This window comes from Meleagris gallopavo, chromosome 6 (genome assembly GCF_000146605.3).
Source record: "Meleagris gallopavo isolate NT-WF06-2002-E0010 breed Aviagen turkey brand Nicholas breeding stock chromosome 6, Turkey_5.1, whole genome shotgun sequence".
Taxonomy (NCBI): Eukaryota; Metazoa; Chordata; class Aves; order Galliformes; family Phasianidae; genus Meleagris; species Meleagris gallopavo.
In genome coordinates this window covers 29,119,251-29,135,928 of record NC_015016.2, presented here as the reverse complement: position 1 = coordinate 29,135,928, position 16,678 = coordinate 29,119,251, and positions in this window count along the sequence as shown.

Below are 16,678 nucleotides of genomic sequence, written 5' to 3'. Positions count from 1 at the left end.
AGGGTGGGAGGGGTTTCCTTTCCTTGCTGGATCTGACAGTGATGTAGTAGATATACTCCCTTTTCCTCCACTGTTATTTTTGTTTTTGGCCTGACACCCTACAAACAATAGCCTTGCTTTTATCAGATAAAAACCTGTGTTCTTTTGCCAAGCTCTTTATCCAAGCTGCAATAACTGTGGGAGATTGCCAGTTATCCTCAGCATGAATCTGCCCTTTCTGAGTCAGGCATACTATACTGATCTTAACAACTCTAACAAGGGGAGCAGTCTAGGTCATGCTGAACTCAGGTAACCATGATCACCTACCAGTGAATTTGAATGTGGTCCTATTCAACCTCCTCCTTTTTCAATTCAGTTTATATTCCCTCTGTTTCTAAAATTGCAGCCAACTACTCTGGCAATTTCAGGGCATTCTTGTACTCTCACAGCAGTCCTTATTTCTCTATTCCTTGGGCAACCACATACCACAAGATGATCTATTTCCACCCCAGGATTTTCCCCAGCAAATCCAATCCCTCCCTCTTGCAAACTGGACTTTTTTTTAGCTGGGATCCTGCTGACTATGTCAGTTGTTATGCAGAAGTGCCAGCACTTCTACAAAGGATTTAGTGATCCTGAAGAAAGCATGTGGAGGCAAGACAATATTCATCAGTGTAATGGAGGAGTACTCACATTACCAAAGGTGGACAGCTGGTAGAGTGCCAGCGCTACCCCGCTAGTGCCATATATGTAACAATAGGAGACAAAGTGTTGCACACCAATATGAGCAAGGTCATTCAGATAAGTATACTTGATTACAGCTGTGGAGCAGTTTTTCATAAACAAGTTCCATCTGGGTACACGCAGAAGTGCAGACTGAAGCAGTCTGTTTGGGCTCCCAAGCTACATGAGCCTTTTCCCAAGAGCTTCTCACCTGTTCAGACCCTGATCTGTATTGTAGCACACACTTACTGTCAGCTCTACAGCAGCCTAGACGCCGGTGTGATAACCAGCCTGCACCCATGAGCTGCACATGTGTAGCCATTGGTGGTAATTGACTGTTACCTAAACTGTAGGTGATCTCTTACCTTTCCTCTGTGGCTGGGATATATTTATCAGGATGGAACTTTAAAAGACATTTTTTTCCCCATTATGCTTTGATAATAGCTGTTTTGTGACTTTTCCATCTTTGTTATATATGCGATTCATAAAAACACCCAGAAAACATTTTTGTGTTTATTTTTCAGAAACCTGACCAAAATGGAACTTTAGTACTGCAGGTATCACATTAGTCACATTCAACTCCCACATCTCCACGGCAGTATAAGGGCACATTAACTGTACTCAAGCTCAGTGGTAATAACACTAAAAACCAGGGGAAGTAGCTGTAGTCATGTCACTTTACTTGCATCCTCACTCTGAAATAAGGTAGTATTTTGGTGTGCATCTAAGAAATGGCTCATCATCATAAGTTCTTCATTGAATTCATTGGGTAATAGGTTGGCTGTTTGGTCATAAATATGGAATCTATGAGTATATTCTACACAGTTAACTTTTGTCAATATGTATGTGAAAATGAATATAAAGATTCTGCCTAATCTTAATTAATGTCTGCAGGGAGAAGGTAATTTTTTTTCCTGTCACTCTCTGATGGATGCAGACTGTGCTCCCTGCAGGTACCCATGAGCATGAAAAGTACTCTGTTCTGGAGCAGCCATGGGCTTCTGGTCTTTTAGAGGACACCCTTTTTCCTCTCTTCTTTGTCACAGTTTATCAGTTTTGGCAATGCAGAGTGGGGTAAACTTTGTTGACTAAGTTAAGATTAGTCGTACCACTGGTTAAGCTACTTAGCTCTGATTAACTGGAGGATAGGAGAGCTTTACTTGTTGTCAAGCACTCTGATTAATTCAGAGTATTCTCTGTATTGCCATGAAAAGTTCCGTAATGCCTAAATGTATGAGGTAGTATTTTGCTATGAGGCAGTACATTGCTATGAATCTGCTCCTAAGTATTATGTTAAAAAGTCTGGGGATATTCATCATATTTAAAGAAACTAAAAAACCTCTTAACTTACAGTTTTTATAGAGAGCAGCTGATTAAAATGCTGCAATTCTACAAACCAAACCAAGACATATGAATACTATTACAGCATTTGAATCTACAAAACTATCAAGGACTTGATGCAGGGGATGGAAGAACACAAAGTCTGAATAGAGGTGAGTGCTGAAGAAAGAAAAAACAATGTGGAGTAAAGATAAGAAATAGAGCACAACATTTGAACTTTCGGAGAAAGACTGAGCTTTTGTCCAAAAGTCTAACTCTGTGACAAAGGAAGCAGATTACTTGTGTTATTTCTGAAAATAGAAGGTGGAAACCTACCTGATTCTTTTAGCTAAATAGAATTATATGAAAGAAATCTATTTCACCTCAATTTCTTTTAACCAGATCAACTTGCAAGCATTTATTGATGCAAAAACGTAATCCTTTACTATTAAGTTTGTACACCTGTTTTAGATGCAACCGATAACTATGCCAGGTCAATGTGATTTTTTTTTTCCTAAAAAAGAAGAGAAAATACAATTTTTTTCCTTTTAAGCAATTGAGTGATATATATGTCAAGATCATAGGAAGCACAGAAGGTAGCAATTCTGCATTCTCCTGAACTCTTTATATACCTTGAACAGGAAAACTTCATACATTATAAGAAATGGTGACTTAGCCTGATAAAGACCTATAGTGATAGTTCACAGAACTGAATGTTAAAAATCTACATATTCTTTTCAGAAAAATGGAGCAAAGAAAGGGAATATACCTTCTGCGGCATTCCCTGCAACAGAAGAAAGACAAAACTGTGATTTTGGTCCATCATACCAGAAGAATTAGGAGGATGATGTCTAGCTAAATGAAAGGAATTCAGAGACCACTAAATGCCTAGTCATTTGTTGGGCAGCATGTACAAAAGGAAAAAAAATAAAAAGCTTCTTAAATTCTTGCAATATGCAGGGAAAAAGAATTTTCAGAAGGTCAGAAAATTAACAGACGCTGTGCTTGTCTACATTTCACCCTTAGAAGCAGAATGTGATCAAGGAAGAAAATTTAAATGAAACGGATGGTGAAATTAAGTTGGCAGTTAATGCAAAATTGTTATGGGCTTGAAATACAAATAAGAGGCCATTCTTTTGCGCGGAAGGAAAGAATGCTATTCTTAATCAAATATAATCTATCAAAAAGTATAGATTAGGATTATAGGTCAGTAAGGATAGATTAAGACTGTGGGCAGTCTTTCCATGGAATAGCATTTAAAAGATATAGTGATGGAAAGCAAAAAACCAAAACAACAACAAAAAAACAACTAAAAGCCAACTATATCAAACTGCTGTGGAAAAAAAAAAAAGGAGGAAAAAGAAACAAACAAAAGAGTCATATGAAACACATGGAGTAGTATTTGCTATGTCTAGCACTGTTAAATCCTCAGATGGAGTGCTGTGTTTAATTTTGATTGTTTCAAGAAAATGTGGGTGAAAGGAGTTACGGAAGAAAGCAAAATTAAAGGGCTGTAGAAGTTATGAACTGTGAGAAAAGACAGATGGAATTAGATTTGATGTTGCGGAAAGCATGCAAATGCTAAAAAAAAAGTATGAGAATCTTGCAAAAACAAAGTAATATGGTATCTTCCATATCATCCATGGTACTGAATTACAGTAAGAAAGGCAAAAGTTAGTTATTATGAAAATGTCATTAACTCTCTGGACAGTTAAGTACTGAGGCAGCTGGTAGAATCTAGAATATAGATTTTTTTTTCCTATTATGTCAAGAAATTATCTACAAGGAAATACATAAGATTTACCTTAAGGCGGGGGAAAGATTAGATTGCCTTCTGAGATACCTATCAACTCTATTTTCTTTGATGTGCTGATAAGCATTATGAAGGGCAAAATGGAACAAAGCTGGTACATCTTGTATTTTTGTTAAGGACATGAAGTCAAGTATAAACTGAGCCTGTGGAACAACTGATAGCAATCTTGGTAAAGGTTTTTTCTGGTGAGAGATAAAAAATTGGGCAATTGGACAAATGTTAGAGCACTTAAAAGTAATGAAGAAGTGAACTACTACCCTCAGAAGATGCGTGCCATTATTGCCATTCAAGAAAAAATCATAATATTTTTCTTCTGAAGTTTCTTCTAGGCTGCATACTGCACGTGGCATCTCAACCACTGTTACGCACTTCCTAGTCTATAACCTGTGGTGGAATATTGACATGACATACTGATTTACTTCCAAGCTTCTTTTTGGTGTGTTTCAATTAGTTTTCAGATGAAGTTCGGTTGTGAGCATAGTTGCCTGAGCCTACTCCCAAAGACTAATTTATATAGGACAATTTTGGTTTGTTCCATCTTCTGCAGTCCTCAGACATGGTCTTTGTGCCCTCATTTCTGCAGGCTGTCATGCCATATTGCAGAGCATGTAACACACATCCTTCATTTTGCACTCTAAAAATAAAATTGTGAATTTACTTTCTGTGTAATATCACTGTGACACAGCCCAGCAAAACACACAAAGTAATACATCTTAGTTGCAACACATGAGGCACAAAATAAAATCAGATTAAGTGGTAGACCACAGAAATGTAGCCAGTGCATTCCAGAGAAGTGATTTCTGAACGAAGTGGATAAAAACTGCTATAATGTGAGACTTGACAGCCATTGACCTTTCCGGGAGCTGGATACTTTTATCACTGTATGGCTTCAAATGACTTGTTCACTGGCAAGATTTCATAGTGTTTTCTGAACACAAACCTAAGTAAATGAAGCCTTGTTGGTAGAAACTTCTGTGGTGCTCAAAGTACTATAGGTGAGCAGAAGTAATGACTCTAATTGTAAACCTGGTTTAAATTACCTGGGTTAGAGGAATTGTTGCTTCTGCTAAGAAAATTGCATTATATGATCACAATATTGTTTTCCCCTGAGGTAGCTGGATTTTTCCATGGCAGCCCATTTACATGTACTTGTCCTTTTTCTCTTGTGAGGAAAAATATTTTGGCAGATCAGACCACAGCAGTAGGATTCCTGCTAATCTGCTGTTCATGCATTTCAGATTTCTGTGTTTGTGGTGATTAATGCTGGATTCCAAGGAACAAAACTGATTGTCAGGGCCGAGAGGTGGTTCAAAGCATTATGTTTGCCTGACATATGTACAGTTTGGTGAAAGGAAGATCCAAGAAAGTCACATCCTAAAGTAGATCCATCCACGCTCCAGTGCTCTAAAGGACAATACAGGCATCTGCTAAATAGCCACCTGTTTTGAATAGCATCCTTTCCCTGTAAAGGAGTAATCCAGACCTTTAGCTGAGAGGTGGGCAGAGTTCAGGAAGAAGTTTTTTTTCCCAGTGTGGTCTTACATGGATCAGTAATAATTTACAATCACAGGAGGAAAAGAAACCCTTTGCATAGACTGGGGATTGCTCAGGTGACTCAGGAGGATAGTGAGATAGTCATCCTGTTTTTGTCCTGTTGATGTAAACTCTAGATCAGGACTGCCTGTACAGTTTTCATGCAGCGTTGAACTTTTAGCTCTGTGTTTGCAATATTAAGCAAGTTATGTAACTTTGTGTTTTTGTATGCATCACTGCACAGTCATGCTTAGTGCAACAGAAGGAAACTTCTGTGAAAGGCCATTTCCAAAACAAGAACTCTAATGAACTTCTGGTTGGACCAAATTAACATGGGCATCAAGAAGGTGAAATGGATATTTCATTTTAAAGAGGACTTAGTATTTTCAAGGTATGCATGAGAATATACCTGAATAGCTGTTAAGGATTTGGGGAACAACTGGATTCTTCTACTGAGCAACAGCCTACTAAAAAAGATTAGACTATAAAGTACCAGCCTTCAAAATACATTGATCTTCCCTTACATGCTTGTGATTATGAGAGAAAGGCTGGAAACATTGAAAAATAGGTATAATTGGTGACATGTATTTTTTTGATTCTTCTTTTATCATTACAAAAGGCAGCTATGTTATCTAGACTACATGACAAAAAAAAATCTATTTGAAAATCCTGAATTATCTCCTAATTGTTTTCATGGATCTTCAGCTGCATTACATAATGCTGGTAAAATAGACCTAAAAATAACTTTGTCATCAGTTGCATCAAAAATAAGCTCAAAGAAAAGTAATTCAATTTTAATAGTATTATTACTCAATTTTTGTTTTATTTATTGATACAAATTTAGGTCAACTAAAAAAGGAAAACATTTTTCTTCCTTATTGTTCTTGGAACAGTTTATGCTATTCACTAGGACCTAGTTGCATTCTTCTGATGAAGTGATAATTATGGAAATTAGGAGATCCCAGCTGCACTACTCATTACTAGATATCCTTGAAGTCAGTGTACACTGTTTCCCTTTTTGATTTCATTCAAAAAACTTCTAATGAATTAGAAGTAAATTCTTACCATATGCACCCAAAAACAATCATAAGGGGAACTTTCAGACAGTGCCACTGTATTGGGATTTTTAAAAAAACTTTGTTGGATGCTACACTATATTCAATAGGAAGACAATCTGAACATTCATCATTCACTTTACTTCTCAAACCCCTTCATATTGTAATACTGTAGAACAGCCACATTCTTCAGTGTTTCCCTACCTATGAAATTGGTAAAAATGAATCTGAACTCAGAATCCAGTTATTTCCCTTGAGAGCTGAGATGTTATTTACTTTTTAATCAAAAAAGATATTAGTGTCTCTTTTCCAGACCCAGATTAGCGTGAGCTAAGAACAGCTTTCACCAGAATCCAAGAGGGAAAAATTCTTCCCTCCCCAGAAGTATGAATCCTACCATGGGGTACGACAAAGCCAAGATTCACTCAAGTGCTATAAAAGAGAAAGAGAGAGAGAGAGAGAGAGAGAGAGAAGCCCTTCTCTGCTGTTAACTCTGAACTCTAAGCACCATGGAATACACAGAATTTAAATTCATACTTTGCTGGATGTAGGTCTGGATCTGAGGTTCCTTGCAGCAGGAGAGAGGAGATTAAGACTTGCTGGTGGGATGCCTATTAGTTGGTGGGGTCCATTGACTCCTGCTTTTGGTTCAATCAATGCTGATTTCTGTACACAGCATGAAGTGGTTTTACAGGATAGACAAGAAAACCTGTGGTTAGCAAATTCTCCTTGTTAGTGGAGGAAGATTAAAATTCTCTTTGGAAAATTATTGGACTTAATGTGGCTCTTCTACAGTCTCCATTGGAAATGAGAAACAGCTGACAGACTAAATACCAACTTACACATGACAGTGTCAATACCTGCGGAGCAACTGTGTGCCTGAATTCCCTTTACAGACAACAGAAATCCAGCCAATATTGTAGATACCTGCTTTCTGATATCTGGGTGATCTGACTAGATTGGCAATCTGAATATCTCACATACCACATAGCATTCCTCACTGTCAGCAGTATGAGCTAGACACCTTTATTTGCAGATATCTAAAATGCGGTAGAAAGTCAGGGAGAGACATCTGCTTTCCTTTGCTTTATTTCTCATCTGTATCGCAGTTGTGGTGGAAAGGATATGTTATACACTTAGAATTCCATATAAATGGATTACAGGATGGAGATATCATGAAGTATTTCTAAAGTACTGTCTTTATGGTAGCATCAACATTTCTGTTATGTTGAATAAAGCTGAAGTTATTTACTGGAGGCTGTTACTTCTGTGAGGAAATCTATTCCCGTGGATTTCAATAGGAAGAGCACCTGACATTGAGTGTTGCAGTCAGAGGAGTTTTCAAAGTGTATCTAAAATTGTTTTGTGATCAGTTTAATTTTTAAATAGCTACAAAAGTCAAAGTGGATGGCTGTTTCAAGCTTCATTTTGAAAAGTGAATGTGGAGAATTAAACTGATATTTCAACACAAAACCTTCCTTACATTATATCTATTATTATGTCACTGTAGTTATGTCACTCCCATGGGCTTATAACAGTACAAACTTTGCTAAGAATCTTTTAGATTTCTATTCCATTTCTCAGAAAACAAATGTTAAAGATGAGATCATCTACAAAGTTAAACTTTGTTTGCTTTTTCAACACTCATCACCAATATGATGGATCATTTTTCCCAGATTTATTGAAGAAGGAAAAAAATTTTTTAATTTGAATTATTAAACAGTTATCTATTTCTGCAGAAGTAATTATGAAATACACTTTTTCTGATCTACAGAAATGCTGCGAGAATAAAAAGAAACTGAAATGCTCGTGCTCCTCATAAAAGAAAGTTGGATACTCAATACTAAAGAAATCATATGGATTTTAAGTACAATAGCTTTAAAGTCTACAAAGCCCTATTCAAGGAAGAAAAACAAACAAACAACCTAATAAAGAAATCCAGTAAATTTCACTGCTCAAGGAGCAAATGTGAGGGTTAAAAGTTTGAAAGAACTTTTTTTTAAAATTGGGAATGGCAACTGACCACAAGAGACAATCCAGCATTTCTGCAATATTACACATGTTTGTATAATCAACAAATATACAGATGTTATAATTACGAAATATACCAGAGAGTTTAGCTAAGCAGGTTATAACACCAAAAGAAGATAGAATGCTTACCTGTGTCCTGAGCTCACTGTAAAACTCCAAAGGATGGATCTCCAGAAAGAGACCCTTCCCCACTGGCAGCCAGCTCTTAAATGGGGTCTAGGAGAGGTGGAGCCAGGCTCCAGCCCTTCTGGCAGAACAGGTGAATCGCCTTCACCTGTGGTCCCAGGGCTGACTCATTGCTCACCTCAGGTGATCAATCAGAGGTTCAGGCTGTGATTCAACAGTTCCCATACAATGTTAAAGCCAAAAAACTTTCCCACTGAGCAGAAGAACTTATTAATATCAGTTGCATTTGTTCAGATCTTGTTGATGTTACAGTGTATGAAATAAGCTGTTGTTCTCCCTCAAGACAGAATGAATTCGTAAAGGAGTAGGCCAGGAAAACCCTGTAACAGGACATACTTTCAGTCAGTCTCAGGCATTTTGTAACTCCTTTTGTATATGGTAAACTGTGGAAGAATGTCTATTGCATTTTTTTGAAAAGCCACTTTCCATCTTTCATATGCTCTCATGTATGTTGAATTATTTATTTTAAAGAAAGTGTCTGAAATCAAATGCGTTTCTACCTTAGTAGTAACAATGCCACAATGGTGAATCAGTAAGGATGCACCCATGAAAACGCTATCAGAAAAAAATAAGCGAGTTGGTGAATTATCAGTATGCAAGGGTATGCAAGGACACACAAATAAGAGCTCATTCATCCTGACTCTTTAGCAGCCAGAATTTGCAGCCTGGGCTGTATCTGAAACATGACACCAATGTCAAAGGTAGTCTAATTTAAAAAAAAAGCAACAACAACAAAAAAACTTGAAGCAGAGTTTCAAGGTCTTTCCTATTTACATCCCACTGTAAAAGTCCTGCCTGTCTGTTGGGCGTTACATAGCAATAAACAACACTATTGAAAGGCACTGAGGCAATCAGGAGACCTTGTATCTCCAATTCCTGGGGCTTTCCATCCTTCTCAGCCTCAGGTAACTCCAGCTATAAAATCAGGCATGAAAATCTGGAAAGTTATGGTAAAACTGTCATTCAAGATGGACAAAATTTTGAGATGTTGTGCCCGCCATAAGGCTTTTGAAGCTCATGGGCTAGTGTGGCAAATGCGGGTGGGACATATTTGGGGAGCTGTTTGACCAAGGTTCTATCTGAACTTTGCTACTAAATCATGTATATACTACATGTATATTCAATGTGTTAGATGTTATAAAAATCAAATTATTTAAATTACTTAAAACTTCTGATAACAAACTACTACCAAATAGACTGAAAGTTTATACACCACCTGACAGGCAGCTGGATAGAACCAGTAAAAAGAGGTTCCAACAAGGCACAGTTCCTATCCCTTATTATCACTCAGAATTCATAATTATGGCACAAGATGTATAGTACTTTACACCTACATTCAGCCCTTTTTATTATCTCTTTTGTAGGCTGGTTTTGTACACAAAGAGCAGGAACTTACCATGTGTCAGAGAGAATAGTTTAAGTTGGGTTTCTTAAATGTCTCATCTGTTCTAAAACTCCCTTGTAAAATGCACTGTCTCTGCTTATCAGAGGGTGTTTTTTGTTTAATGTTTTCAAGAGATAAAAAGTTTGTGAACCAGGAACTTGCCCCTGATACTCATATGAGGTGACAGAAACAAGGAGTGGAGGAATTAATTTCAGCTTATTTTCCTTATCGAAAAGATACCTTTTGTCATGGATATTATATCACAATGAACAGTCTGAACAAGCTATTGTAATGAGTAAGACTCTTCCGTTTTACATGTTAGCTCATTAATCTAAAAGAAGTAACTGGCATAGAAGCTAGGCAAGCTTCTGTGCAGAAGGTGAAAGAGTCATGACAGTGCACAAAACCAATCTAGAAGTTGGCAATTACTAGCTAAAAATCATGAGCTCTTATTTTGTATAAGGTTGATACATGCTAAGAGGCAGAAATCTCAAAAAACATTTTTCACATTGCAGTGAATTTTGCTGTATTATAAGTCAGCTGTGTATTTTGTATGCCATGGAGAAGTATGCTTGCAGACGTAAAAAGAACAATGTCTATAAAATTGTGTGATGATATATTAAAATAATTTGCTCTGACAAAAGGAGATGTTTATGTTTGTCTGTCCCAGTTGTTTTCTTTCTAAAACCACTTTTCTGAATTTGTGCTCATCCTACACCACAGTTTTAACTTTGGGCACTGGGAACAAGCGCAGAGTTGTGCTTTGGGAGGTAGGGAAATTTCACTTGAAAATTTTTCAAAGTTGTCTAATTTCTAATTTAAACAAACAAACAAACAAACAAACAAAAGACAGAATAAACTGCCTCTCCAAGAATAACTTTCACAACTGATTATTTTCCCCTTATCAAAATTACACTATTTTCATGGAGGTCCTACTTAACATTAGTAAGTTGCTGTACATTTCATAACATAAAGTTTTTTTCCATAGAATATGGATCATTTTCAGCCTTAGTGATAGTGTTTGAATATTTCTAGGGTAGAAATGTAATGAAAATTATACTCTCTGGTTAATTGGCCTGTCACAAGTGTTAGTTCTGTCAGATAATTTAGTATCTATAAGATTATGGATTATTATTTACTTCTTCATTAACAAATCCTCCATATATTCCAGTGTTTTCTATCATTTCCTCCAGCACCTGGGAAACCAAGGCCAAGAAAACTGGAATTGCTCCACATAGGTCTAGATGATATCCACAAAATCGTGCTTTTCACTCCTTAGAAATGTGTCAGCTCCCACTTGTTCTTCTGACCTATCTTCACTGAAGCAGATTCCTGCCAATTTTGACATCTGCTTTACAACACTTGAATCATTTTTCCTATCAGTGTGGCATTTCTGTTGGAGTGTTCCAAAAGACATTAACATTCCTTAGTCAGATTATCGCAGTGGCTGATGTCTTTGTAATTCCCAGTGTCTGTGTTGGCAGGTTCTTAGCTGTACAACAGTGGTGTTGACCTTACTGTCAAAACAACTCTAAAATGACACGGTTGATAGAGTTTCTGAAATGCATGCTGCTTCTCGAAAAACCAGATATCAAAAGAGGTATGCTTATCATTTTCACCTCATAAAACACAATGAGATCTTTCTGAAGTTCATACCTTTTCTTGATTGGACTGCTGATTTCTAATGTGAAGATGTGTTTGCTCCAGCTTATGTATCATTTGTTACTGCTTTAGCTAAGGAACTATGTGGAGAAATGCAAGTCAAGCAGGTTCAGATTTGCACAAATATTGTGAAGCAATAATTGGGAAAGCAATGGGAAACAATATGAGGTTTTCTTGTGAGGAAAATATTGCTGGACTAATGGAGGTAGCCTTGATGTGTAAATGAAACAGAATGGTCAAACTTTTAAAATATGGATGTCCAAACTTTCGGCTTGCCTAAGCTGCTAAGTGAAGAGGAATTATCTTGGGCTGCATATAAAATACATAATACAATGAATATATGTAAGTAATAAACCTTTTGTTTATTTATATATTTATTAAAACATAAAAAGTGTGCCACAAAAACTTAAAACTAATGTATTGGACACATACGTTTCAAAATAAGCTGGAAACTTGGGTATTTGACATTAAGCAGAAAAAGGCTGTATGCCCTTTTCTCTCCCTCCACTTGTTGTTTGCCTATTTTTTGTCCATTAGCTTCATATGCCATTATGTTCACAACTAGTACTAGTGTATTCATGATTTTCAGTGTATCAACCAAAAATAATAAAATATTCATTTACCCTTGGGAAAACAATGCAGAACTTTTCACAGAAAGCATTAAAACACGCTTTGCTCCATTTACCATGTGAAGTTCCTGTCTCATGGAACATTTATTTCTTAGTGTTTCATGCACTACCTAGCAGGTTAGTCACATGAGACCTCACTAGCACTAGAAAAATCATAGACCTTTTTGACTTTGTATTTATTATATTTTTAATATATAAAAAAAAGATTATAACCATAGAAAACTGTTTAAGTCACATGAAGGCGAGTTGGTCAGTTCAGAGAACTTGCAAACACACTGCACGCTTTCAGGAAACTAATAAAAAGCATACATAATTTCAGGAAGAAAAAATAAAGTCAAAACTAATGGTCCAGAAATACAGAAGCAGATAGCGCCTTTCCTCAAAGTTAACTATTCATTGTCATTCACTGAAATCTCTGTTTCTTTCTGAAACACTTTTCAAATGTCAGATAGTGGAACTTGCTGACATAAAAAATGTATTTGGGTTTGCCCCAAACTCAGCATTCAGTTCTTTTGATGGTTTGCTCAAACTGACTCTCTTAGCAAAGTTTATTTTTATTTGCTTATCTCAGAACTGAAGGATGCAGTAGAACTGTAAGTAGAAAAGCCAAAATGCTGTTTAAAAAAATAAATTAAAAAAAAATGCTCATAGTATTTCACAACCAAGGAGTGCAGTTAAATCTTTTAAAGAAGATTGCTTTGGAAAAGTATAGTCCCCATTTGTAACCTGAAGATAAACAGTCAGAAGTTCTTTCCAATTTGCACCACAGTTCATAATACAGTTTCACAGCTACATTATTTAGGAAGGATTTTTCTTTATGCTGACAACAACTGAAGAAGAACAGAACAAAAGTATAGAACATTCTCAAAACAAACATATAAATAAACAAACTCAAAAAGGATCTTCTCCTTATTTAAATGATCCAGGCCTTATTTAAATGATCTGGAATGTAAGTTGTTAAAAGGGCCTCAGTAGTTATCTAGAAATTCTTCCACAGAAATTGCATTTGAAGGGACAAATACTCCAAATCACTACATTTTTTCTAATTACATAAAAAGTGGCATAGTATTTTTCAGCCAGATACCAACATCTCCTGTGTTACTGTTGAAAAATATTGAATATATAACTGCACAGTAGTCTGGCTGACGGCAATAGAGGTATTAAAAGATATTGTGCTCCATATGACTAATGGAAGATGCTGAGGTTATTAATACTGTGAGAAATATTTTGTTATATAATGAGCATTTATGAAAAATGTAATGTACTTTGTCATATCTGGGCTGATGCTTCTGTAAATTTTTGTTTGTATGTTTGTTAGTTACAGGAAGTGACATAATACAGTAAGCATGTAGGGAGTTAGTTCTATAACAAACTAGTAGTCATTGCAGCTGAAGAGAGAGGAGGAGCATTGCCAAGGATTGTGGTAGAAGCTCAGTGCGGCATCTGTTCTTGGGCAGCCTTTTGATGTGAGTAGTCTTGTCAGTTAAGGCATTTTGCTTTGCAGACAAAGGATGCTTGGGGTTCTTTATCTTGTTTTGTGTAGCTTAAGCCTTTCCAAACACACTTCATAAATTTTTCACTATATTTTTTAAACCTCATTAGGTTGGCTGAAAATATAAATGAAAAACACTATGATTTGATGGCTTCCATACCTTACTCAGCTTGTGATAATAATTAGTCCATGCTATCTGATCTGATACAGATTTAACAAGAAAACAAACATACAGGCTGCTTTTACTTAATTGTTGAAGTATGGACTAATAGAATCATAGAATCATAGAATCACCAAGGTTGGAAAAGACCTAAAAGATCATCCAGTCCAACCGTTCACCTATTACCAATAGCTCCCAATATATAATACATAAATTTATATAAATATAAAGAAAGAAGCTATCCTTTCATGAAATCAGTTTGTCTAGTACCTAATTGAATGCTTTTGAGGGATACCCAGAAATAAAGGTGAGAAAAGATGGGTTGCCATAAAATAAGTATGATCCTTTCTTGTTAAGAATTCAAGAAGAAATATTTATTATGTAAAAAAATCCTTGAATTAACTAGTTTATCACATTGGCTGGACCTTGAACTGTGAAAATCTATGTGAGTCATTGAAAAAGTACACAGAATATCTACAGAAATAGCCAGACTTCCTAGTGCATGTGATAGGTGAAGAAAATGGAAGAAAAGTGGAAGCTCTTGGTAGAAGTTGTCTAGCACACACTGCAGGATGCTCAGAAAATAAATATATTTTCAGTCAGGATTTCCAGAGCTTTTTGAATAAACTCACTGCAGTAATTAGACATTGTGACTTGAAAATGTGGAATAGACTATGTTTGAAAAGGATCAACTCAGAATTATAGAATCATAGAATCACAGTCATAGAATCATAAATCTCCAAGATCATCTAGTTCAACGGTCCATGTACCATCAATACTTCCTCACTAAGTCGTGTCCCTTAGTACAACATCTAAATGTTACTTGAATGCTTCCAGGGATGGTGACTCTACTACCTCCCTTTGTAGTCCATTCTAGTGCATCACTTTTGGAGAATAATTTTTTTCCTAATATCCAACCTGAACCTCCCCTAGTGCAACTTGAGGCAATTCTGTCTAGTCCTATCACTAGTTACCCAGGAGAATAAGCTGACTCCCACCTCGTTACAACCTCCTTTAAGGCAGCTGTGGAGCGCTATATGGTCTCCCCTGAGTTTCCTCCTCTCCAGACTAAACAACCCCAGTTCCCTCAGTCAATCCTCATAAGACTTGGGCTCCGGACTGCTCAGCAGCTTTGTTGCCCTTCTCTGGATATGCTCCAGGGCCTTGATGTCTTTCTTGTAGTGAGGGGGCCAAAACTGAACACAGTAGTTGAGGTGTGGCCTCAACAGTGCTGAGTACAGAAGATGATAATTTCCCTGCTCCTGCTGCCAGCACTATTTCTGATACAAGCCAGGATGTCACTGGCCTTGGCCATGCGGCACACTGCTGTCTTGTGTTTAGCTGATCACTCACCAACACTCCCAGCTCTATTTCTTTCACACAATCTTCTAGACATTCTGTCCCAACCCTGTAGCATTGCTTGGGGTTATTGAGGCCAAAATACAGAACCTGACACTTGGTCTTGTTGAACTTCATCCCATTGTCCTCAGACCAGTGATCTAGTCTGTCCAGATCCCTCTAAACAATCTTCCTACCTCCTGACATATTGACACTTCTTCTCAACTTTGTGTCATTAGATTCAGCATTCTATACCTTGTGGTAATTTGTACTTCTGTATTAAATGAATATTCATGGCATAAAGCCTGGAGTTTTCCCAAAGCCTTCAATTTCCTCCAGTTCATGTCAGGACTTGTTCTCTGATTAATTTGGCTCAAAAGAAAATGACACAGCCAAGTACTGAGAGGAAAAGGCTTCTCTAAAGTTAGGACTGGATGCCAGGGGGCACTGAATCCCTAGAACCCTGTCACTGCTTCAATCTTCCCATCTTTCCTCTATCGACTGAACTGAAGAGCAATTGTAAATTGTAAAAGTGGAGGATAGCCTCCATGACTCTGTCTTCCTATATATCCTGGTGATATAACTGGAGATACCAGCAAATTGTAGTTTACATGTTCCTATTATCAGCAGGGCTGTCCAGGCAGCTCCTCAGTCTCTGAGCTGATTCAGATTGAAAGCAACTTTCCAAACTGCCAAATTTTGTGCAGCCTACTCATGCACATACGTTTTGTTCATGCTAGCAGCTCCAGGAGATGACATGCAAACTGAGACCTTACCACTGCTTCGCTCCAAAGCTTTGCTTTCCCATTCCAATGCTGGCCAGATGATTAGATTTGGCCTTTGAGTGTGGCTGATGTTAATTTACAAGGTTGGAGTGAAATCTCTCACAGTGATTTGGAAGGAAACTGCAGACAGCTGGCATAGTCACCACGGGGCTCCAGGGGTGGCAGCATGTGCCAGGACACATCTGTCCCACAGCTGGGCTCTGCTCTGGCACTGACCATGCCACTTGCCTGTGGTTTTCCCAGTTCTTAGTGGTTTCTCATCTTTGTCAAACTGCCATTGCCATGCCTATTCTTTATTTCCCAATACCTCAAGGGATAGGGTTGTAATATACATGCTCACTGCATATTGTCACATCCGTTTTAATGGGGTGCAGTCCTATGTGTCATCTGAGAACTGTTATTTCACAGGAGGAGACTGGCACAAACTCCCCTCTGTCAGCTGACACCAACCAGGGGAAAATGTCCCCTTCTCACCTCAGTTTTGAGCAGCCAGTTTCTTTGCTGCTGATACCTTTGCTACCCACTCCCCAGACACTCAGTTCACTGACCATGTGGTTGTGCTCCTGCGTGACCATAGATAGAAGCCTT